Below are 24,553 nucleotides of genomic sequence, written 5' to 3' on the forward strand. Positions count from 1 at the left end.
TGTTATGTTCTGGAGGGGCTTCCCACTCCGGTGGTGTTGGGTCTTCCCTGGTTGATAGCGCACAATCCAGTGGTGGATTGGCAGGCCAGGGAGATATTGGAGTGGAGTGAGCAGTGCAGAGAAAATTGCTTAAATAGCAATTGCTTAGTTGCCTCCATAGCTACCCTACCCACATTTGTTTTGGACTTTGAGGATGTTTTCTCTGAAAAGGATTATCAGAAGTTGCCACCTCACCGTCCTTATGATTGCCTGGTTAACCTGATTCCCGGTGCAAAATTACCCAAGACCAGGTTATATAATCTTTCGGGTCCAGAGAGACAAGCCATGAAAGATTATATCTCCGATAGCTTGGCTAAGTGACACATCAAACCCTCTTCTTCACCCGTGGCTGCAGGGTTTTTCTTCATTAAAAAGAAAGATGGGGGCCTGCGTCCTTGCCTAGATTTTTGCGAATTAAACCGGATAACCATCCGAGACCCATACCCTCTTCCTCTCATTCCTGACCTGTTTGATCAGATTGCGGGTGCTAGGTGGTTCTCCAAACGTGATCTTAGGGAAGCCTACAATCTGATTCATATCAAGGAAGGGGATGAGTGGAAGAAAGCTTTTAACACCCCTGAGGGGCATTATGAAAATCTAGTCATGCCTTTCGGTCTGACCAATGCTCCTGCTGTCTTCCAACATTTCGTTAATGACATTTTTAGTCATCTTATCGGCAGGTTTGTGGTGATATACCTAGATGATATTTTAATTTATTCGTCGGATCTGAAAACACATGAGGTGCATGTCAGACAGGTACTGCAGGTCCTACGGACGAATAAATTATATGCTAAAATTGAAAAGTGTGTTTTCGCCGTTCAGGAAATACAGTTCCTAGTGTATTTATCTGCTTCAGGTTTCCGTATGGATCCTAGGAAGGTCCAGGCAATTTTAGATTGGGATCTTCCTGAGAACCTCAAAGCACTGCAACGGTTCTTGGGTTTCGCAAATTTCTATAGAAAATTCATAAAAAATGATTCGGTGATTGTAAAACCCCTTACTAGGAAGGGGACTGATTTTTCTAAATGGTCTGACGCCGCAAAAATAGCTTTTTCCTCTCTAAAAGAGAGGTTTACCTCGGCACCTGTACTAATCCAACCTGATGTCTCCCAGCCTTTTATTGTTGAAGTAGATGCGTCAGAGGTGGGAGTGGGGGCTGTGCTGTCTCAGGGTCCGTCTCCTGGCAAATGGCGTCCTTGTGCTTTCTTTTCTAAAAAACTATCTGCAGCGGAGAAGAACTATGATATTGGCAATAGGGAACTATTAGCTATTAAACTAGCGTTTGAAGAATGGCGTCACTTTTTAGAGGGGGCAATCCACCCCGTCACTGTGATTACGGACCACTAAAACCTTCTGTACCTCGAATCAGCTAAGCGTCTCACCCCTAGACAAGCTAGGTGGTCGCTATTTTTTACCAGGTTTAACTTTGTTATTACCTATCGTCCTGGGGTAAAAAATACCAAGGCAGATGCATTATCGCGTTGTTTCCCTGGAGGGGGTAATGTGAGTGATCCGGAACCCATTCTACAAAGAGGAGTGGTTGTCTCTGCAGTACACTCTGTTCTGGAGGGGAAGGTGTTAGAGGCCCAGGGGGACGCCCCAGTCTCTTGCCCCTCAGAGAAATTGTTTGTACCGTTGAACCTGCGTCTCGAATTATTAAAGGAACATCATAATTCGGCACTTGCTGGGCACCCGGGTAGTAAAGCAACCTTGGAGCTATTGTCTCGTCGTTTTTGGTGGCCAAGGTTGCGTCAGGATGTAATGGATTTTGTGTCTTCTTGTTCTACTTGTGCGCGCGCGAAAGTCTCTCATACACGTCCTGCAGGGTCTTTATTGCCACATGTCATTCCCAATAGGCCATGGACACATCTGTCAATGGATTTTATCACTGACTTACCTTTGTCTGCGGGTAAAACAGTTATCTTGGTAGTAGTGGACAGGTTTAGCAAAATGGTACACTTCATTGCGTTACCCGCACTACCTAATGCTAAGACTCTTGCTCAGGTATTCATCAGTGAAATCGTGAAGCTTCACGGGGTCCCTTCCGATGTTGTTTCGGATCGGGGAACCCAGTTTATTTTTAAATTTTGGAAAGCTTTTTGTTCCCGTTTGGGGGTACACTTGTCCTTTTCCTCAGCTTTCCATCCTCAGTCGAATGGACAGACTGAGCATACCAACCAAAACCTTGAGACATATCTAAGATGTTTTGTGTCTGAAAACCAAGAGGTGTGGTCATCATATTTACCGTTAGCCGAGTTTGCCATAAATAATCGCCGTCAGGAATCTACTGGCAAGTCACCATTTCTTGGTGCATATGGTTTTCATCCCCAATTCTGTACTTTCAAAGAGGAAGGGTCTTCTGGGGTTCCCGAAGAGGAACGGTTTTCGTCTTCTCTTTCATCTGTATGGCAGAAAGTGCAAGCTAATTTGAAAAATATTGGAGGTAAATATAAATGCATGGCTGATAAAAAACGGTTGCCAGGTCCGGACCTAGGAGTGAATGACTATGTGTGGTTATCTACTAGGAATATTAAATTAAAGGTTCCCTCTTGGAAACTGGGTCCTAGGTTTATTGGTCCTTACAAAATAGTAGCCATCATTAACCCCGTGGCTTTTCGCCTGGAGCTACCTCAGACTTATAAAATTCATAACGTCTTCCATAAATCGTTACTCAAAAAGTATGTTCCACCTCTAGAACCATCACCACTGCCACCCCCTCCTGTTATTGTGGATGGTAATCTAGAGTTTCAAATATCCAAAATTGTTGATTCTCGTCGGGTCCGCCGTTCTCTTCAATATCTGGTGCATTGGAGGGGTTACGGTCCCGAAGAATGTGGGTTCCAGCGTCTGAGGTAAACGCCGACAGGTTAGTTCGGGTTTTTCATGCCTCTTATCCTGAGAGACCTAGTCCTGAGTGTCCGGGTGCCCCTCGTGGAAGGGGGGGTACTGTCACGAGGGTGTCAAGAGCCACTTCTGACTCCGTTATACCCGGGGTCAGGAAGTCGCAGCGGGTGGCTGCGCGTTCGATATACAAAGACAGTGCTGTTTCGTAATGGTAGCTTTCTGGGTTTGCCGTGCAATCCTTTTTGGCTCGCTCAGGGATCCGTAGCTTCTCCTCCTCAGCTGTTTCTTGTCCAGCAATCCCAACCTCCTTATATTCCCATCTCCCACTTCTCTGGTTGCCAGATATAGAGCTTCCTGCCTGGACTTCTATACTGACCCACTTGAGCTGTGTAGCTGTGTTCCCTGGTTGTTGTTCCAGAACGTTACCCTCCGGATCCCTGTTGGGCCTTGTTGGTCTGCTGTTGTCGCCCAACAGGGATTATATGTTTGTCTGTATTGTCTGTCCTCTCCTTGGTGTTTTCCTCTTAGTGTCAGTGGTGCGGACTAGTGATCCCACTGCCCCGTTCACTACACAGGGCTCATCTTAGAGAAAGCCAGGGTTTAGGCACGTGATCGGTGTACGGGTGAGGAACCCGTCTAGGGACGTCAGGGCAGTCAGGTGCCAGCCGCAAGGTGAGTCAGGGGTCACCACCTTTCCCTCTCCCTTGGACAGGGCCTTCCCATTTCCCTCCCTTTGCGTGACGCCGGTCATTACAGGTATCCTGTCCACAGGTGTTCCAGCTGGGCCTGTAAATTGTCCACACTTGTAGGTTGCCAAAGCTGGCATCCCAGCTGGTCCCATAAATACTAAATTAGTGATACATCTGGTGACCTTGTAGGCCATGGAGGTGTTGAAATCTGGTAGAGTCATTCCTAGAAAATCCTTGCTGTGTGTGGGGACGAGCATTATCCTGCTAAAAATGCCAGTTGGATGTCCTTCCATGAGAGGCAACACATGTGGCCGCAGGATGTCCTGTACATATCATTAAACACAATACAACAGTGCCCTAAACACATAAAAGACATGATCATAATAAATAAAAATATAAACTAACATCTGCCGGGACGGTTCGCGGCGGGTCCCATTCATTTTAATGGCAGGCGAACCTAAAAAACCTTCAGCTCATATTTGCAGCCAAGAAATAATTGCTAGAAGTGCACAAATAGTCCCACAACATGGACAGTGACATACCAGATGTATTATTTGAATTTGCGATCTCCATTTATTATTTTTTTCAATGCAAAATATCGGCAATATAATTTTCGCGTACGCGCATGCACAAATGCACTATACAGTACCCAAATGCACTATACAGTACCCAAATGCAGTATAAAGAAAGTATATTGGTATATAACACCCCGCTTCAATCAGTTTTTTTGGAAGGCGACTGGTATATCACACCAGTAGAAATTATTTGTTCAAATAAAGCTTGTTCCTCTTTATACCTGCAGTATCGCAACAGAACCTCACACAACTGCCGCTCAATACAAATGCACTATAATATACTTTCTAACATAGAAAGTATATTATAACATTGTACAAGGAAGGCAATCCAATAGAATATACATAAAGATAAAACGTAACTTTTAATAATGTTACTATGAGGGTCCATTCACACGTCCGTAAGTGTTTTGCGGATCCGCAAAGCACGGACATTGGCAATGTGCATACCACAATTTGTGGACCGCACATTGCCAGCACTATAATAGAAAATGCCTAATCTTGTCTGCAATTGCGGACAAGAATAGGACATGTTCTATTTTTTTGCGGAAAACGGAAGCACAGATGCGGAAGTGCGGATCCGCACATGCGGATGCGGACAGCACATTCCGGCCCCATTGAACATGAATGGGTCTGCAAAATTGCGGAACGGATGCGGACCCATTTTGCGGACGTGTGAATGGAAAAGATATCCCTCAAAATGAAAATAAATTAAATCAAATTCAAGTAAACAGAGCTTAGCCCCGCCCACACTAGTTGATACTAGTCGTGACGTCACTGGGCCAGCGGTAAACAGCGAGAAGGCCGCAGCGCTGCTGAAGCTCCGCTGCCTTCTCAAACAGCTGATCGGCGGGGGTCCCGGGTGTCGGACTTCCGCCGATCAGATGCTGATGATCTATCCAGAGGATAGATCATCAGTTAAAACAAAGTGCATAACCCCTTTAAGCAAAAAGCATAGATGTGGTAGGCAATAACAAGTGCTCGGTGGCACTAAATCAGGTGCTCGTTGGCACCAAATCAGAAACCATATGTCCTACCACAATCCGGGGGGTTCCAGTGCACATCCATGAATCCCAGAGGGAAAGCAAAAACCATCTATCCCTGGGCTAGATGATGATGTGGTATTGAAGGACAGGGTGGGCAAAGAACTGTCCCTGATATTGCCCGACAGGGGGGTGCTATTCTGGCCCTGATAGCCTAACCACAGACCACCCGCCCTGTGTGCGGTTCTGCTGAGATACAGAGGGACAAACGCTACTGGAACAACTAATTTCAACTGGTGTGATATACCAGTTGCCCCCAAAATAAAACTGATTGAGGAAGGGGTGTGATATACCTATAATATAATTTATCTATAGTGCATGTGCAAACTTTGTGTGCGGTTCTGCTGAGATACCACAGCTATACAGAGGGACAAACGCTATTGGAATAACTAATTGCAACTGGTGTGATATACCAGATGCACCCCAAAAAAAATGATTGAGGCAGGGGTGTGATATACCTATAATATAATTTATACATAGTGCATATGCAGCATTTGTGTGCGGTTCTGCTGAGATACCGCAACTATAGAGGGACAAATTCTACTGGAACAACAAATTTCAACTGCTGTGATATATCAGTTGCCCCCCAATAAAACTGATTGAGGCAGGGGTGTGATATACCTATAATATAATTTATATATAGTGCATTTGTATTGTGCAGCATTTGTGTGCGGTTCTGCTGAGATACTACAGCTATACAGAGGGACAAATGCTACTGGAATAACTAATTGCAACTGGTGTGATATACCAGTTGCCCCCAAAAAATAAAACTGATTGAGGCAGGGGTGTGATATATCTATAATATATTTTATATGTAGTGCATGTGCCATATTTGTGTGCGGCTCTGCTGAGATACCGCAGCTATACAGAGGGATAAACACTACTGGAACAACTAATTTCAACTGGTGTGATATACCAGTTGCCCCAAAATAAACTGATTAAGAGGTTTGATATACCTGCTTCAAGCAAACTCCCATTAATGGGGTTCTATATACTTGCCTTCTCAAATACTGCTCCTCTATAGGGACTTTGTCACAGGGTAATTTTGAAAATGACAGGCAGAGGAAGAGGCAGGCCATTCCGCAGGGGTGGTAGGGGTCGGGCAGGTGCACCAGGCCGGAGCTTAAGTGGGAAGTTGGAGAAGGACGCACCAGAGTTGGTTGAGTGGCTCACTCAGCCTTCCGCTTCTGCACCCTCCTCATTCTCTGTATCAGCACTCTCCTCACTCTCTGCTGTGTGCACCCCAAATAACCACCACCACCACCATAGTCCCTCCACTCGAGTCAGAGTAATTATTTTCCCATCAATTTCCAGACCTTACCGATGCGCAGCCATTCTTGGCATTGGATGAGGAAGAGGAGGTAGCGACAACCGCCACCCAGCGGTCTGACGACAGTAACCAGATCAGCCCAAGTCAGTGGCGTAGCTAAAGGGGTCGCAGCGGTCGCAATTGCGACCGGGCCCCTAAGTCAGGGGGGCCCATAGAGCCCCCCAGAAGAGATGGAGTAAAGCGGGCCCCGCAAGTGGTTTTTTATTAAGTGCGGTGGCCCGCCTATATTTTGTGTGGCTGCGCTGCGCTTACTTGTCAGCGCGAGACCCGTGACCTCCGCGGCGGGTCTCGCGGGATCACAGCAGCCAGGATTCGGAATGACGAGCCCGCCGGCTGCCTCAGCCCTCAAGTGAAGAAGAGAGCAGAACAAACAAGAGTAGGAAGTCTATTTTTTTTATGTAAAAAATGGCACACACCTGCGTCCGGCTTCATACGGAGGGGGGACATGAATGATGATCAGTGGTGCCGTGAAGCAGTGTGTCTGAATTCAGAAGGGCCCAGACCGGCCATAATAGGGCAGCAAATAATGAGGAGCCCGGGGGCAAATGAAAATGAAATACTCTGTGGGCAAAAATCGAAATGTATAGAGGGAGTGGGCGGGGGCAACATGAAATATAGTAAAAGTCTCACTATATTTCATTTTGCCCCCATTCCCTCTATATATTTTAAATTTTTTGCCCACAGAGTATTTCATTTTCATTTTGCCCCCTCATTATTGGCTGCCCTCATATGGCCAGCGCGGGTTCCCCCTTTCTGAATTCAGACACACTGCCGCACGGCACCACTGATCATCATTTATCCCCCCCCATCCCTCATATGAAGCCAGTGTGTGCCATACATTCAAAAATAAATAAAAAATACTCTAGTGACTAGAGTATTTTTTTTTTAAATGTATGGCTTCATACAGAGCTGTGGTGGGTATGGGTAGGGGCAGAGGATGGCAGGGGGGGGGGGCTGGTGCTGGTCCACTGCTACCTCCTCTTCCGCTGCATTCCCCAAGCTCCCAGAACCTATTTAATGTGCCAGGTGAGACATTGCCATGCTGTCCTGTGGCTGTTGTGCCTGGAAGCCAAGAGCCACACCGGTCCTGCACTTCTTTCAGCTTTGCGGTCACAGGCTGATCAGTGGCTAACCTCGCTCAATTTGACAGTTGGTAAAGTGGTGTGCGACAACGGTGCCAATCTGCTGAGCGTGCTGAAACAGGGCAAAATTACACACATGCCGTGCATGGCACACGTCCTGAACTTAGTCGCGCAGCGATTCGTTGCCAAATAGCCCGGGGTCCAGGACGTCTTGTGGCAGGCCAGGAAAATCTCTAGCCATTTTAGAAGATCTTACACGGCCATGGCTCCCCTTGCTGACGTTTAGCCGCGACACCACCTGCCCATCAGACGTCTGATTTGTGACTGCCCGACACGCTGTAACTCCACCTTTTATATGCTTGATAGGCTTCTCCAGCAGAATTGTGCCATTAATGACTACCTGTATGACCTATGCAGCAGGACAGGTTCTGGGGGGCTTGGTTTTTTTCACCAAGCCAGTGGCTGCTCAAGCGCAATGCATGCAGACTTCTGCGGCCATTTGATGAGATCACTAAACTGGTCAGTCGCTGCCAGGGCACCATCAGTGATATTGTATCTTACGCCTTCTTTCTGGAGTGTGCATTGCGTCGTGTCATTGATCAAGCCGTTGAGGAGCAAGAAGATGAGGAAGTCGTAATGCTGAATGAATTTCCAGGGGGGGCTACTCCATCTGAGACAAGTCAGCAGGAGTCTGAAGAGGAGTCAGAGGAGGATGGTACCTGGGAGGAGGAGGAGGAGCAAGAAGAGCAGGGTTTATACTTTTCTGGGAACCTTGGTGTTGTCCGAGGCTAGGGGGAGGAGACCGAGGACAACATTCTCCTGGGCGATGAGCAAGAGCCAGGCAGCTCCATTGCTTCCAATTTAGTGCAAATGGGGGCTTTCATGCCCCAGTGTTTGAAGAGGGACCACCGTATAAAAAGCATAAAGGGCAAGGACTAGTACTGAGTGGCAACGTACTTAGACGCCGGTACAAACACAAAATGGTGGACATGTTACCAGCATCACAGAGGGCTGTCAGAATGCAGCATTTCCAGGCCTTGCTTCGAGAGATGCTGCATTCTGCTGTTGCGGGCGCTGTCAGAGGAATTTCTACCCACAGAGAAACTGTTGCGGGTACCAATCCTACAGCACCTGCAAGAAGAGGGCGGTTTGAAGATGTGTTCACTTCAGATATGAGATCATTCTTGCAGCCCACCCATCGACAGCCGCCCTCCGTATCCAGCCTTATGGAATGCCTAGACCGACAAGTGTCCGACTACATCGGGTTAACAGCCGATGTGGACGCTCTGAGAAGCGAGGAATCCCTGGACTACTGGGTGTGCAGGCTTGACCTGTGGCCAGAGCTGCCACAATTTGCAATGGAACTCTTGGTTTACCCCTCGTCGAGTGTCCTGTCCTGGCCTACAGTAAAATTTTTAGCCAGTGACCACCTAATGTACCTCCAGCCACATCATCACAAGTTTAGGGTTGAGCGAACCCGAACTGTTAAGTTCGGGTTCGTACCGAATTTTAGGATTTTTGGATCCTGGACCCGAACATTTCCGTAAAAGTTCGGGTTCGGGTTCGGTGTACGGCGCATTCTTGTCGCTTTTTGAAAGAGCAGCCAATCAACAAACGGTTAACTGTCTGACCTTAGAAGCCTACTAATGGCATGGCTGTGATTGGCCAGAGCAGTATGTGACCCAGACTCTATATAAGCTTGAGTCACGTATCGCTGCACGCCACTCTGCTGTTACAAGTGTAGGGAGAGGATGCTGCTGGACTTGTGATTTCAGGGAGAGATAGGGAGAGAATCTAACTCAGCGATCTAGAGAGAAATAGTTGTGTGGGTGCAGGGCACAATCGTTTTACCCTGCCCTGAGCCCATTGACCAAAAAAATAAAACTTTTATAATTCTGTTAGTTAGGTGGGCGGTGGTGGCGGCCATTTTATGTAAGCTCATCTGAGCTTTTGGAACATTGCAAATCACAATTTTTTTGGGCAAACTACAACATCTTGATTAGTCAGTGTGCAATTTAAGCTAGAAATATACCCATAATTTTCTGGGGTTTGAAAAACACACTTTTTTTTTCAAAAAATGGTATTTTCCAGATCTGCAAGTGTTAAATTAATGTTTAATATATACAGCTTTCATATTCTGTTGCCAAAAAAAAAAAACTTTTTTGGCAAGCTACAATATCTTGATTAGTCAGTGTGCAATTTAAGCTAGAAATACACCCATCATTTTCTGGGGTTTGAAAAACACACTTTTTTTTTTCAAAAAACTGTATTTTCCAGATCTGCAAGTCTTAAGTTCAAGTTTAATATATACAGCTTTCATATTCTGTTACCAAAAAAACACTTTTTTTGGCAATCTACAACATCTTGATTAGTCAGTGTTCAATTTAAGCTAGAAACACACCCATCATTTTCTGGGGTTTTAAAAACACACTTTTGTGACAAAAAACACTATTTTCAGGCCTTGCAGCATCAGCACGTGTGAAATTACAGGCTTATATACTGCTGTCAAATTCAGTTGTTAAACAAACACTCGTTTGGGCACAAAACTTTTTGTGTCATTGTGAGATACACCCTTAATACATTAGGGTTACATTCAGAGATTTTAAATGCCGCCTTTTGGTGCACCAATATTGAATTCAGGCCTACACTGGTTCAGGCCGTGTGAGATACACCCTCTACGTACAGGGGTTTGATTCAGGCATTTGAAATACAGCCATTTTGTGCAAAGAAATATTTAATTTAGGCCTACACTGGTTCATGCCCTGTGAGAAACTCCCTCTACATACAAGGGTTTGATTAAGGCATTTGAAATACCGCCATTTGGTGCACCAATATTGAATTCAGGCCTACACTGGTTCAGACTGTGTGAGATACACCCTCTACATATAGGGGTTTGATTCAGGAATTTGAAATACAGCCATTTGAAATACATCCCTTTTGTGTAAAAAGAAATATTTAATTTAGGCCTACACTGGTTCATGCCCTGTGAGATACTCCCTCTACATACAGGGGTTTGATGCAGGCATTTAAAATACAGCCATTTGAAATACAGCCATTTTGTGCAAAGAAATATTTAATTTAGGCCTACATTGGTTCAGACCGTGTGAGATACATCCTCTACATACAGGGGTTGGATTCAGGAATTTGAAATACAGCCATTTTGGGCAAAGAAATATTTAATTGAGGCCTAGTCTGGTTCAAGCCGTGTGAGATATACTCTTTACATACTGTCATTCTACTATTAATTTAACACCCATTTAGGGCAAGATCCTAAATTCAAAAAATATGAGGAAAGCGTCAAATAAGGGACGTGGCCCAGGTCGTGGTGCTGCTGGTGGAGCTCCTGTTGCAGTGAGAGGACGTGGTTGATCTTTGCCAGCTACACACACAAGTGGAACACCTTCCTCAGGTGCGAGTAGGCGACAGAACCTGCAGCTGTATTTGGTCAGGCCTAATGCGGCTCTACGAATGGTGAGGCCTGAACAAGTACAGGCGATAATAGATTGGGTTGCTGACAGTGGATCCAGTTACTTCACATTGTCTCCCACCCAGTCTCCTGCTGAAAGACCACAGTTGGCACCTGCAGTCAATGTCCATCAGTCTTTCACCCCACCCCCTTGCAAATCAGCCAAGCAGTCTGAGCCCCAAGTCATGCAGCAGTCTCTTCTGCCTTTTGATGACTCTGTTAGCAGGGTTTTCCAGGGCCATCCACCTAGCCCTGCCCCAGAAGTGGAAGAGATTGAGTGCACCGATGCCCAACCACTTATTTTTCAAGATGAGTACATGGGAGGACCATCGCAGCACGTCTCTGATGATGACGAAACACAGGTGCCAACTGCTGGGGCTTTCGAAAGTGTGCAGACTGACAAGGAAGGCAGGGGTGAAGACTGGGTGGAAGATGATGTGGAGGACGATGAGGTCCTCCACCCCACATGGAATCAAGGTCATGCGAGTGACCTATGTAGTTCGGAGGAAGAGGCGGTGGTCGCACAGAGCCACCAACACAGCAGAAGAAGGAGCAGGGTGCAAAAGCGGAGCGGCCGTCCTCTAGACAGTACGCCTTCTACTGCCCACCGCAGCAAGGGACCGAGCACACCAAAGCCAGCTCCAAGGAGTTCCCTGGCATGGCAGTTCTTCAGACAATGTGCTGACGACAAGACACGAGTGGTTTGCACGCTGTGCAATCAGAGCCTGAAGCGAGGCATAAACGTTCTCAACCTGAGCACAACCTGCATGACCAGGCATTTAAGTGCAAAGCATGAGCTGCAGTGGAGTAGACACCTCAACAACCAAGAAAAGTCTCTGGCTCCTCCTGCTTCCTCTTCTGCTGCAGTCTCGGCCTCTTCATCCACCTCTGGAGTGACAGTGCCACCTGCCACCCCGCAAACAGAGGATCTGCCAGCAACACCACCACCTGGGTCACCAAGCATCTCCACAATGTCCCACGGAAGCGTTCAGCTCTCCATCTCCCAAACACTGGAGAGGAAGAGGAAGTACCCCCCTACCCACCCGCGATCCCTAGCCCTGAATGCCAGCATTTCTAAATTACTGGCCTTTGAAATGCTGTCATTCCGTCTGGTGGAGACGGATTGTTTTAAAGGCATTATGGCGGTGGCTGTCCCACAGTACGTCGTGCCCAGCCGCCACTACTTTTCAAGGCGAGTCATCCCTTCCCTGCACAACCAAGTAGGGGACAAAATCAGGTGTGCACTGCGTAACGCCATCTGTGGCAAGGTGCAACTGACTACCGATACGTGGACCAGTAACCACGGTCAGGGCCGTTATATCTCCATAACAGCACACTGGGTAATTGCAGTGGTGGCTGGGCCTGAGGCGGATAGCAGTTTGGCGCATGTCCTTCCACCACCGAGGATTGCAGGGCGCTTCAGTTTGCCTCCTGTTGCTTCCTCCTCCTACTCTGCTTCCTCATCCTCTACCAGCTCCTCATCCGGTCAGCGTAACACCTTCACCACCAACTTCAGCACAGCCGGGGATAAACGACAGCAGGCAGTTTTAAAACGTATCTGTTTGGGGGACAAACCCCACACCGCGCAGGAGCGTAACTTCAGCCTTCCCACTCACCGCCTCATATGCGACGTGCACACAAGGTGGAACTCCACCTTGCACATGCTGGGCAGACTGTGCGAGCAGCAGCAGGCGATAGTGGAGTTTCAGCTGCAGCACGCACGGGTGAGTCGCTCGGCGGAACAGCACCACTTCACCACCAATGACTGGGCATCCATGCGAGACCTGTGTTCCTTGTTGCGCTGTTTCAAGTACTCCACCAACATGGCCAGTGCCGATAACGCCGTTCTCAGCGTTACTATCCCATTTCTATGCCTCCTTGAAAAAACGCTCCTGGCGATGATGGAAGAGGATGTGGCACAGGAGGAGGAGGAGGAAGAGGGAGCATTTCATAGGGTTTCCGGCCAGTCATTCCCAAGTGGCTCCGAGGGTGGGTTCCTGCACCCACAAACTCAAGATACACAATTGTCCAGCCAGGGCACAGTTCTGGAGGATGACGAGGTTGAGGATGAGGAGATGGAGGAGGAGGAACCATGTTCACAGCAGGGTGGCACCCAGACCAGCTCATGGCCATCACTGGTGCTTGGCTGGGGGGATACAGAGGACACAGACGATACACCTCCCACAGAGGACAGCTTTTCGTTGCCTCTGGGCAGCCTGGCACACATGAGCGATTACATGCTGCAGTGTCTCCACAACAACCGCCTAGTTGCCCACATTCTAACTTGTGCTGACTACTGGGTGGCCATGCTTCTGGATCCCCGTTACAAGGACAACATACTGTCCTTAATTCCGTCACTGGAGCGTGATCATAAGATGCGTGAGTACAAGCACACGCTGGTAGACGCGCTGCTGGTGGCATTCCTACCTGAGAGCGGGAGCACAGTGGAAGCACAAGGCGAAGACAGAGGACGAGGAAGAGGTCGCCAATGCAGCTGGAACACCGCCAGCACCTCAGAAGTCAGGGTTAGCATGGCCAAAATGTGGAAAAGCTTTGTCAGCATGCCACAACAACCAGCACCACCAGCTGATATGGAACGTCTTAGCAGGAGGCAGCATTTCACCAACATGGTGGAGCAGTATGTGTGCACACGCCTACATGTACTGAATGACGGGTCTGCCCCCTTCAACTTCTGGGTCTCCAAATTGGGCACATGGCCTGAGCTTTCCCTTTACGCCTTGGAGGTGCTGGCCTGCCCTGCAGCCAGTGTATTGTCTGAACGTGTGTTTAGCAAGACTGGACGGTTATATTTCCCAATGTTTTGGGGTGTACGCTAATTTAAAATAAATACATTTTAAAACAAAAAGCAATGTAGGCTACCTCCTCCTCCTCCACCGCCACTTCCACCTACACCGCCACATCCACTGCCTCCTCAACCTCCTTCTCCATATGGACCTGGTCCTCCTAGATCAAGATTTTTTTTTTTTTACGTATTTTATGTTATTTAAAGTCATTTCCCTATCCACATTTGTTTGCAGAGCACTTGCCATGCTCTTAACCACATTTTGATGACATTTGCAGCCCTCTAGCCATTTCCATGACATTTTTACAGCCATTTTAGTGCTCAAAGTTCGGGTCCCCATTGACTTCAATGGGGTTCGGGTTTGGGGTCACGTTCGGGTCAAGTTCGGGTCCTGAACTCGAACTTTTTTCCGAAGTTCGGCCGAACCCGTCGAACCCGAACATCCAGGTGTCCGCTCAACTCTACACAAGTTCTTTTCTGTCAGGTGAATGCATAATTTTTGGGCCCTGTACTGGCCTACAGTAAAATTTTTAACCAGTCAACGCCTAATGTACCTTCAGCCACATAATCACAAGTTATTTTCTGTTAGGTGAATGCCATGTACTCCACTGGCCTACAGTAAGGGTCCATTCACCTGTCCGTATGTGTTTTGCGGATCCGTAAAACATGGACAATTTTGTGGGACTATTTGTGCACTTTTAGTAATTATTTGGTGGCTGCAAATATGACCTGAAGGTGTTTAAGGTTCGCCTGCCATTAAAGTCAATGGGGCCAGCGGCGAATGCGTGGTTCGCAAACATTTGATTGCGAACTCTCTTTCGCGAACCGTCCCGGCCGATGTTCATCCATCACTAGCCACCATCCTTCTCCTCTGATGTCTTCTCCTCCTTGGCACCCCAATGTGGCTCCAGGGTCCTGTCCAACATATAGTCATTGACATAGAAGTGGCGAGGAGGGTGAGGACTATCAGAGTGTGATATGGCATCAAGGGCTCCCTGGTCCCCCTCCGATTCCCTGCTCTGTATTTGCCCCAAGTGCCACTGTTGCTAACACTGCCCCTACCACCACCACCATGGCTAGAAGTGACACCACTACTACTACTGGCTGCATAACTGGTTTTGCTAATATACTACCCACATTATGACTATGCAAGTTTGAGGCAAGGGTTTTTCGTTTTGCACTCTTCATTTTCCAATCATTTTATTATGAGACCTATAAATGAAAACTCACAGGTTTAGTACACACATATTATTAAACATTACTGGCAAAATTGCAAATGTTCTGTAATTTAAAGATATTTTTGCAATTATATATCCCAAATCCTTCCTCTTCCACAAACACACTGCGTACTGGCATTGACCATTTACAATGATAATAATGCAGTTTTTGCAGTGAAACGTGTTTGACCTACACGCTCTGATACGCTACTATCGGCCCTTCAATAAAACTCGGTGGTGACAATGCAAATTTTTTGCAGTGAAGTTAAACTTCTTTTGATCTACACTCACCTAAAGAATTATTAGGAACACCTGTTCTATTTCTCATTAATGAAATTATCTAGTCAACCAATCACATGGCAGTTGCTTCAATACATTTAGGGGTGTGGTCCTGGTCAAGACAATCTCCTGAACTCCAAACTGAATGTCAGAATGGGAAAGAAAGGTGATTTAAGCAATTTTGAGCGTGGCATGGTTGTTGGTGCCAGACGGGCCGGTCTGAGTATTTCACAATCTTCTCAGTTACTGGGATTTTCACGCACAACCATTTCTAGGGTTTAGAAAGAATGGTGTGAAAAGGGAAAAACATCCAGTATGCGGCAGTCCTGTGGGCAAAAATGCCTTGTGGATGCTAGAGGTCAGAGGAGAATGGGCTGACTGATTCAAGCTGATAGAAGAGCAACGTTGACTGAAATAACCACTCGTTACAACCGAGGTATGCAGCAAAGCATTTGTGAAGCCACAACACGCACAACTTTGAGGCGGATGGGCTACAACAGCAGAAGACCCCACCGGGTACCACTCATCTCCACTACAAATAGGAAAAAGAGGCTACAATTTGCACGAGCTCACCAAAATTGGACTGTTGAAGACTGGAAAAATGTTCCCTGATCTGATGAGTCTCGATTTCTGTTGAGACATTCAAATGGTAGAGTCCGAATTTGGCGTAAACAGAATGAGAACATGTATCCATCCTCTGATGGCTACTTCCAGCAGGATAATGCACCATGTCACAAATCTCGAATCATTTCAAATTGGTTTCTTGAACATGACAATAAGTTCACTGTACTAAAATGGCCCCCACAGTCACCAGATCTCAACCCAATAGATCATCTTTGGGATGTGGTGGAACGGGAGCTTCATGCCCTGGATGTGCATCCCTCAAATCTCCATCAACTGCAAGATGCTATTCTATCAATATGGGCCAACATTTCTAAAGAATGCTATCATCACCTTGTTGAATCAATGCCACGTAGAATTAAGGCAGTTCTGAAGGCAAAAGGGGGTCCAACACCGTATTAGTATGGTGTTCCTAATAATTCTTTAGGTGAGTGTAGATGCTGTGATGCAGTAACGCCTTCATTTGCTGCTGTATCTACCTGCTGTCTTGTAGCAATGTACTAGGTGCTCAGTAACATAGGATAATGTCTTAATTGTGCAATACAAGCAGCTGAAGAAGAATGAATACTACATTTATATTCAGAGTGCAGTGACAACAGGGACAGCAGAATCATATCGCGGAGTACCATACGGTGGAGTACTGTACAAGCGGTCTAACTCACAGTCGCTACAAAGGCCAAATCACATTAGCCTATTAGTGACCATTAATATGCCTTTTTACTGACGTAAACAAAGGGGGTTTTAGCTAAACATCTGGCTTTAATCAATCATTACACGTACCCAAAATGGTGCATTAAAAACTATAACTTGTCCTGCAAAAATTAAGACCTCACAAAAGTACATTGATGAAAAAACAAAAACGTTATAGCTCTTGAAATACAATTTAAAAAAAATGTGTGTGGTCACTAAGAAGTTAGACTTTTACTGTGAGTAAAATCTGACACAGAATGTACTGTATATTACCATATGCCATATGGATTCATTCACCTATAGCAGTGAATAAAACACGTATTGCCTGCTGTATATCCAGAATAATCTGTACAGTCATACTACAGACCCACATTTATTATATATATCCTACCAATATATACTCCAAACATAGTTGACTTATTAGATATAAGCAATAATTCATCTCCATTATTGCGGCATGTGGAGTACCAGTCTACAGTTTTTCTAAGTTTTAATTAGTATCCTGAGTGTACAGGATTATACTTGTGCACTCGACCCTACAGCCATTTCCACTTAATCAGTGAGCCACTCATTTTCTTATTTAATAGATGTGCAAAGTTTGTCTCTAATTCATTACATTTAAACATTTTTTATTATTTCTCTATCCAAGCTAGTTCAAAATAGACATGCACTAGACTGTTTCCTGTGGCATTCTAAAAGAAAGATCACTTGATACCATAGCATTCATTTTAAACATACTGTATGTTCTCAAACTGCTTCATTTGCTTTAAAAACCAGATCATTATTCCATTGTGCTTTACATCTGCATTGTAATTTATATTAACATATAGTATATGGTTTGCAGGGCTAAAAAAAGACATCCATCCATCTAGTTCAGGCTATTATCCTGGAATGCTGATTCAGAGGAAGCCACACAACACCCATGAGGTAGAAGCCAATTTACTGCATGTTAGGGAAAAATAAATCCTTCTCAAATTCAAATGTGATATACTCATTATACAGTACCATTTACATGACTTAGTATGACCTATCATTCTTAGATTTAAAAAACAACTAATTAATACATTCTTATAGAAGGCATAGTAATGCCAGGTTCACATTACTGCATCCTTTATTTTGAGCATCCATTTTGCTCATTTTGCATCCGTTTTTGTCAGTTCTGTCAGAGATCTGTTATTTGTGATGGGAGAAACAGTGTTCCAAGCAGGACTTTTTCTTCCATCTGATGTATCTCAGATGGAACAACAGATGCTAAATAAGTACAACGGATGCTCTTTTTCTTTTTTTTGCTTGGATCAAAAGAACGGAATAATAAATGATGATATGAACCTAGCCTTATCCTGAAATGTATTTTCTTTTTAATGTCATGTTCCAATTTATTGATAAAAGAGGTCACTAGCAGCAGCTTTTATCATTGACATCAAAGGAGTGGTGACTGCTCTTGAGTTCAGCACCCTCCATTTACATCCATGAGAATTTCTGTCTGCCAATTCAACGTTTTGGTCCAGGACTTATCAGTTATATATATCTTGTGGACATGCCTTTAATGCCCATGATTGGAATGCCCCATCAAAATCCACAAATTGGCCCTTGATACGGTTATAAGAAGTTAAGATGCTGACTAGTGAAAGATCAAGACAAACAAAACTTTCATTACTTTCACCAACTTCTTCATTTTGAGAGCAATTCAACATAACAATGATCTCCAATTTAATGCAGCCATGCCTGTTACTTCAATTTCAATTGTTTGCTTAACAGCAGGTGAAATAAAACAGTGAAGCATAAAGTCTAATAGGGATTGTCTTTCCAGACACATATAGGTAGAATGCAGGCTACAGAGGCCACAGCTGTGTTTTCCATTTAGCTAGCTTGTGGTCTGTGGATCAGTAACAAACACATTTTCATCCAACCATAACTAATGCTTATTATATCTATCAATTACTCTACTACTTCAGTTCATTTTACATATCACTGAAATGAATACAAAGTGGTATGGAATATTTTACCAGTGTCAATAATATAATAGATTTGACTCTTAAAATCAGTTCAGTGACTCATGAAATTGAAAATATTTAACAGAACGCGTTAGCAAAAATTAACCAAAATATCATGCAAAAGAAAATTTGAGATACACATACATAGGCAGCTTCAGGAGGAGAAAAACTGTTGCAAGGGCACCAGGTTCCTTGAACGGACTCTCAAGCCGAGCTGTTGGGACTGTGAACAATGGGTGTCATGTATAACACTAATGACTACAATCCTGCTGGACACAATACATTTCCTGACATTCTCAGCAATATCTCATAGCTGCAATGTCTTATATCTCGGAGAGTGGATTCATGTTCTGTGAGAAAGTGCCAAGGAAGGTGCCAAGAAATTGCTGGCAAAGGAGCTCTAAGTGCCGCTTCCCACTGCAGATCAGCACTATGCTGCAAAAAGAGGTTACAAATATATATTTTTTGTGGTATATGCATTTACTATCTTAATTGCATGCAAGGTGTTAATAGAATGTACTCATATCCATCAGTGGATGAAGTTGGTGTTACCCTCCCTATATAGAGAGGAGAAGTGAACACTCTAATTAGATCAGCCCAGTGTCTAGTATGAATGAGTGTGTGAGTCTAAGAGCAAAGAGACAGAGCGCATGCTAAGTGTGGTAGCTGAATGAAGAGCCATTCCTGCATTAGGTACCAGCCAAAACAAAGCCAGAAAAGAAATTTGCAGAAAGCATGCCAGATTTGAAAGAGGAGGTATAGAGAGAAGTTCTTTGGGGGAAAAAAGGAGTACTGAGTCTCCATTGCCACGTGTTAAAGAATTTAAGTTCTTACTGTGCCTCGACACACTTAAGGATCAGATTGATTACCAGCATAGGAGAAACTATCTACATTCCACAAAGGACATTGTGGAAGTGTACAATGTAAGTTTGATAACCCGTTCAAAAAAGGTGCAGAGTATAGTATCTCATGTTAGGGTCCACCCTGAGGTTGCATTTGAAAACAAATAAGTGGTACACCCCATGCCTGGATGCTTGTGCAAGATTCAGCTACAGAAGTGCACTGTGAGGAGAATTGCTTTAAAGAGACATATTGGCCTATTAACTATCTTAGCTATCAGGTAAGAACTGTGGTAAGTGCCCTTACTTATTTGGTTTGCTCAGTGTCCCAGAAAATTTGTTCAGACAATTTTTATTATTAGGTCCAGAGGTGGATAAAAGTAGTGCAGGGGAATCCCCAAAAGAAATTCTGAACAGCACTTCCTCTTGCAGTTTGAAGTAGTTTTTATTGCGATAAAAACATAAATATAAAAACAATAAAATCCAGTGTTTTGGAGCTCTGCTGTTTCCTTTCACTAAGTAAGGGAAACACATGACTTGGATTTGATAGTTTTTATTTTTATGTTTTCACAATAAAAACTACTTCTACCTGAGGAAGTGCTGGACAAATTTTTTTTTTGCGATTATACACTACTTTTATCCACCTCTGAAACTTGTGTTGTACCATCCTGACATGGTCAATTAGTTCCACTCGCAGGCCTCAGGCTGGAACCTGATATATACTGGGTATCACTTTATGCCTACACTCTGTTCCTTTTTTTTTCTTAGCTGTTTTGAACTTTTTATTACTAAACACTGCATTATTTTGCTATACCTAGGACTACTCTATCTGAGACAAGTCAGCAGAAGTCTGATTTTTTGTGTATTGGACCGCCAGATTTACGCTGTTGTTCCTTGCTGCTGCACACGCTAGAATGTATATTCAAGGAGTTTGGGATACATTTAGCGGCAGAAAAGACCGTGGGGCCGACCATGGAGTTAAGCTTTCTGGGGATTGTGATAGATACCTTGCGGATGCAGTGTCCGTTACCGTTAGACAAGTTGGCAGATTTGAAGGAGGAAGTGGGGAGGGCTCAGAGGTCACGGAGGATTAGGTTATGTCAGCTCCAGTCTATCCTGGGTAAGCTTAACTTTGCTTGAAGGATTATGCCCATGGGGAGGGTTTTCTGTAGAAGGCTGGCCGGGGCAACGGCTGGGATTGTCTCGCCTATGTATTTTGTACGGTTGGGGAGGGAATTACGGGAGGATTTGCAGGTTTGGGGCTCTTTTCTTGATCAGTACAATGGTCGTTCGTTATTTATAGGGGACACAGTGGAGTCGTTTGATTTTGAGCTTTATTCGGATGCGGCTGGAGATGGTGGGCATGGTGTGTACTGTGGTGGGCAATGGTGTGCGGGGAGGTGTCCTGCGGCTTGGGTAGAGAGGGGTTGGGTGAAGAATATGGCTCTGTTGGAGCTTTTCCCCATTGTGGTTGCAGTATTGCTGTGGGGGGAAGTGTTTCGGGACAAAAAGGTGAGGTTTCACTGCGATAACTTGGGAGTGGTTAATGCGATTAACGGGCTGTCAGCTTCGTCCCCTTTGGTGGTACGGCTACTTCAGCGTTTGGTTTTGGAGTGCTTGTCCATCAATGCATGGGGGGTGGCGGTGCATGTACCCTAGTTGACAACTGCATTAATGACGCTCTTTCTCGTTCGCAGTGGGACTGTTTCTGGCGGTTGGCTCCAGAAGCGGAGGAGGAGGGGTTGGGCTGCCTGAGTTGTCTGTGGGAGCTGCTGGAGGAGCAGTGGCGGGGCTGATCCGAGCATCTTTGGCGCCCGGTATGTGGGGGTTGTACATGAAGGCTTGGAGGTGTTCGGAGGATTGGTGTGTTAGGCTAGGCGTGATGGACGTGGACTTGGAGGTTCCGCTTCTGTTGTTCTTAGGCCAGTGCAAGGAGGAGGGGTGGGCGGTGAGTAAAATCAATGGTTATGTGGCTGGGTTGGAATTCGGATTTAGATTGAGGCAGATGAAATATTTCACAAAATCTTTTTTGGTGGCGCGGGCGTTAAAAGGCTGGTGTAGGTTGCGTGTGGGGGTCAATTGCAGACGTCCAGTGTCTTTTGAGTTGTTGGTGCTGTTGGAGGTGCAGTTGGGGCAAATTTGCAGTTCGGAGTGGGAGGTGCGGTTGTTTCAATTGGACTTCTCGTTAGCCTTTTTCGGGGTGCTGCGTTTGAGGAAGTTGGTTGCTCCATCGGTCGGGCGCGCTGGTGGTTTGAGGGGGGATGATGTGAATCTGTTTCCAGATAGAGTAGAGTTCCTTATTCGTAGTTCGAAAACGGGCAGGGAAGGAAGAGGGCGCCGGGTAGTGCTCTTTGGGATATCTGGGTGCATCATGTGTTGGGGTTGCGCCTTTATTGGTGCATGCAGATGGTTCATTCTTGTCCAGGTATCAATTTATAGCAGTTTTTAGGAAATGTTTGGGTCAGTTAGGGTTAAACCAGGAGGGATACTCAGGCCACTCGTTCAGAATAGGTGCCGCTACAGAGGCGGCGAGGTGGGGGTTAGTGGATGAGGTGATTAAGAGGATAGGCCGCTGGGAGTCGATTCGTTTCAGGTGATACGTTCGTATGGATAGAGTGTGAGGTTACGGTAGGGTTGGTTATTGTGCCTGTTTTTCCTTGCTTCTTGTTGTTTGGTTTTCTCGTTTCAGGTGCTGGGCCGGCTCTCGTATGGATTTTGGGACATTCCTTTGTATTCTGGGGAGCCGATCGAGCGGCAGCCTGGCCGGATGGTCGGCAACTTGGTTTTAGTCATTTGGAGGCTTTGGTAAGATGGATTAGTCGACGAGGAATGGTTTGGGGGGGGAGTTCTGCCCGAATTTCACAGGTTTGTTTGGCAGGACAGGGCCCTGGATGTGCTAGTTTTACACGTGGTGGGGAATTATTTGGGTGCACGCCCATTCAGTGAACTGGTAAGGGATGTAAAGTTTGACCTTTTGAGGTTATGGTCGCTGTTCCCTGGAATGGTTACAGTATGGTCAGACATACAGTACAGACCAAAAGTTTGGACACACCTTCTCATTCAGAGTTTTCTTTATTTTCATGACTATGAAGGCATCAAAACTATGAATTAACACATGTGGAATTATATACATAACAAACAAGTGTGAAACAACTGAAAATATGTCATATTCTAGGTTCTTCAAAGTAGCCACCTTTTGCTTTGATTACTGCTTTGCACACTCTTGGCATTCTCTTGATGAGCTTCAAGAGGTAGTCCCCTGAAATGGTCTTCCAACAGTCTTTAAGGAGTTCCCAGAGATGCTTAGCACTTGTTGGCTCTTTTGCCTTCACTCTGCGGTCCAGCTCACCCCAAACCATCTCGATTGGGTTCAGGTCCGGTGACTGTGGAGGCCAGGTCATCTGGCGCAGCACCCCATCACTCTCCTTCATGGTCAAATAGCCCTTACTTTCAAAGTTTTCCCAATTTTTCAGCTGACTGACTGACCTTCATTTCTTAAAGTAATGATGGCCACTCGTTTTTCTTTACTTAGCTGCTTTTTTCTTGCCATAATACCAATTCTAACAGTCTATTCAGTAGGACTATCAGCTGTGTATCCACCTGACTTCTCCTCAACGCAACTGATGGTCCCAACCCCATTTATAAGGCAAGAAATCCCACTTATTAAACCTGACAGGGCACACCTGTGAAGTGAAAACCATTTCAGGGGTCTACTTCTTGAAGCTCATCAAGAGAATGCCAAGAGTATGCAAAGCAGTAATCAAAGCAAAAGGTGGCTACTTTGAAGAACCTAGAATATGACATATTTTCAGTTGTTTCACACTTGTTTGTTATGTATATAATTCCACATGTGTTAATTCATAGTTTTGATGCCTTCAGTGTGAATCTACAATTTTCATAGTCATGAAAATAAAGAAACCTCTTTGAATGAGAAGGTGTGTCCAAACTTTTGGCCTTTACGGTAGTTCAGAGGCAGAAGTGGAGGGCGGCTCGGTCAGTGGAGGGTGTAAATAGAGCCCAGGTTAAGGTTAACCATGCTACAGGGCGTTTTATGGCAAGAAATAGCTTGGTGGTGGTGAGGCACTCTGAGTTGGAAAAGGGCGTTGGGGCCTTTTGGCGGTCTGATGGGGTGCACTTAAATGCAGTGGGGATGGACATGTGGAGCCTTGTCTTACAGGATGGAATTGAGGTGGCTTTGAGAGTTTGGAGGGACGTGCAGTCTTAAGAGGTCAAGGCTGCGCGTCAGTGGCAGGGGGATGTCCTTGGAGTTGGAGATAATATCAAGTGGTGAGGATGGGAGGGCCCCACGGTTGGGGCTGGACTCCCATGGAGGCAAGTCGATTGTGGCTGGAATTAGGGGGCCATCAGTGGTGCCTCTGAGCTGGAATCAACGGCTGGAGGCAAATGGCCCTTCGCTGCGGGGATCTCTGTTGTTTTGGGGCTCCAAGGATCTCCCTCTGTATTAGGTACATTTAGGTGGTATATGCGGTTGCATATGAATGAAGGGATTGTGAAAATGGTTATGTTAAAAGTTATATTTTTGGTTATTTCTTAATTTTATAATTAACAGCTGCTGTGGCCAATTAAATCCAACTTGTTGTCCGAGTCTTATTGGGGGGGGGGGGGGGGACTCAGGAGGGGTGGTTAGGGGCCAGGGGCAGGAAGAAGGTTGGGTTGATGCAGCAGACCAGGTAGGTATTGGTTAAGGGGTCGAGTGGTTGGTAACCAATGCCCTCGTCATGACTTTTTGTCTGGTCAGCTCTTGGAAGATAAGCTGTTCAAGGAAATCTTGGTACTTAGCACTTGTGATGTAGTTTCATAGACATACTGCAACCAAATAAAATATAATGGGCATCCATGTAATAAAATGAGAAGTGGGATTCTTCACTGAAGGATACTTTTTCTAGAGGAAAGAAAGTAGGTACACTAGAAAGTAAACCAATCAATAAGTAAAGTTATACAAAGGTGTCTAACATGTCTTAAGATGCAGCAAGTTTATTTTCCAGCATCAATGTGAGAAATTTGGTGCATAGATAGACTTAGTA

General features: G+C 45.4%; 1 protein-coding gene across 2 annotated transcripts in view; it reads right to left on the minus strand.

Annotated features, from left to right (window-relative positions):
• The window catches only part of GALNT17 (polypeptide N-acetylgalactosaminyltransferase 17), a 714,899-nt gene that overhangs the window by 519,175 nt on the left and 171,171 nt on the right, over window positions 1-24,553 (minus strand). The gene's annotated exons all lie outside the window — the stretch shown is intronic.

The sequence above is a fragment of the Bufo bufo genome, chromosome 3 (assembly GCF_905171765.1).
Source record: "Bufo bufo chromosome 3, aBufBuf1.1, whole genome shotgun sequence".
In the NCBI taxonomy this organism is placed as follows: Eukaryota; Metazoa; Chordata; class Amphibia; order Anura; family Bufonidae; genus Bufo; species Bufo bufo.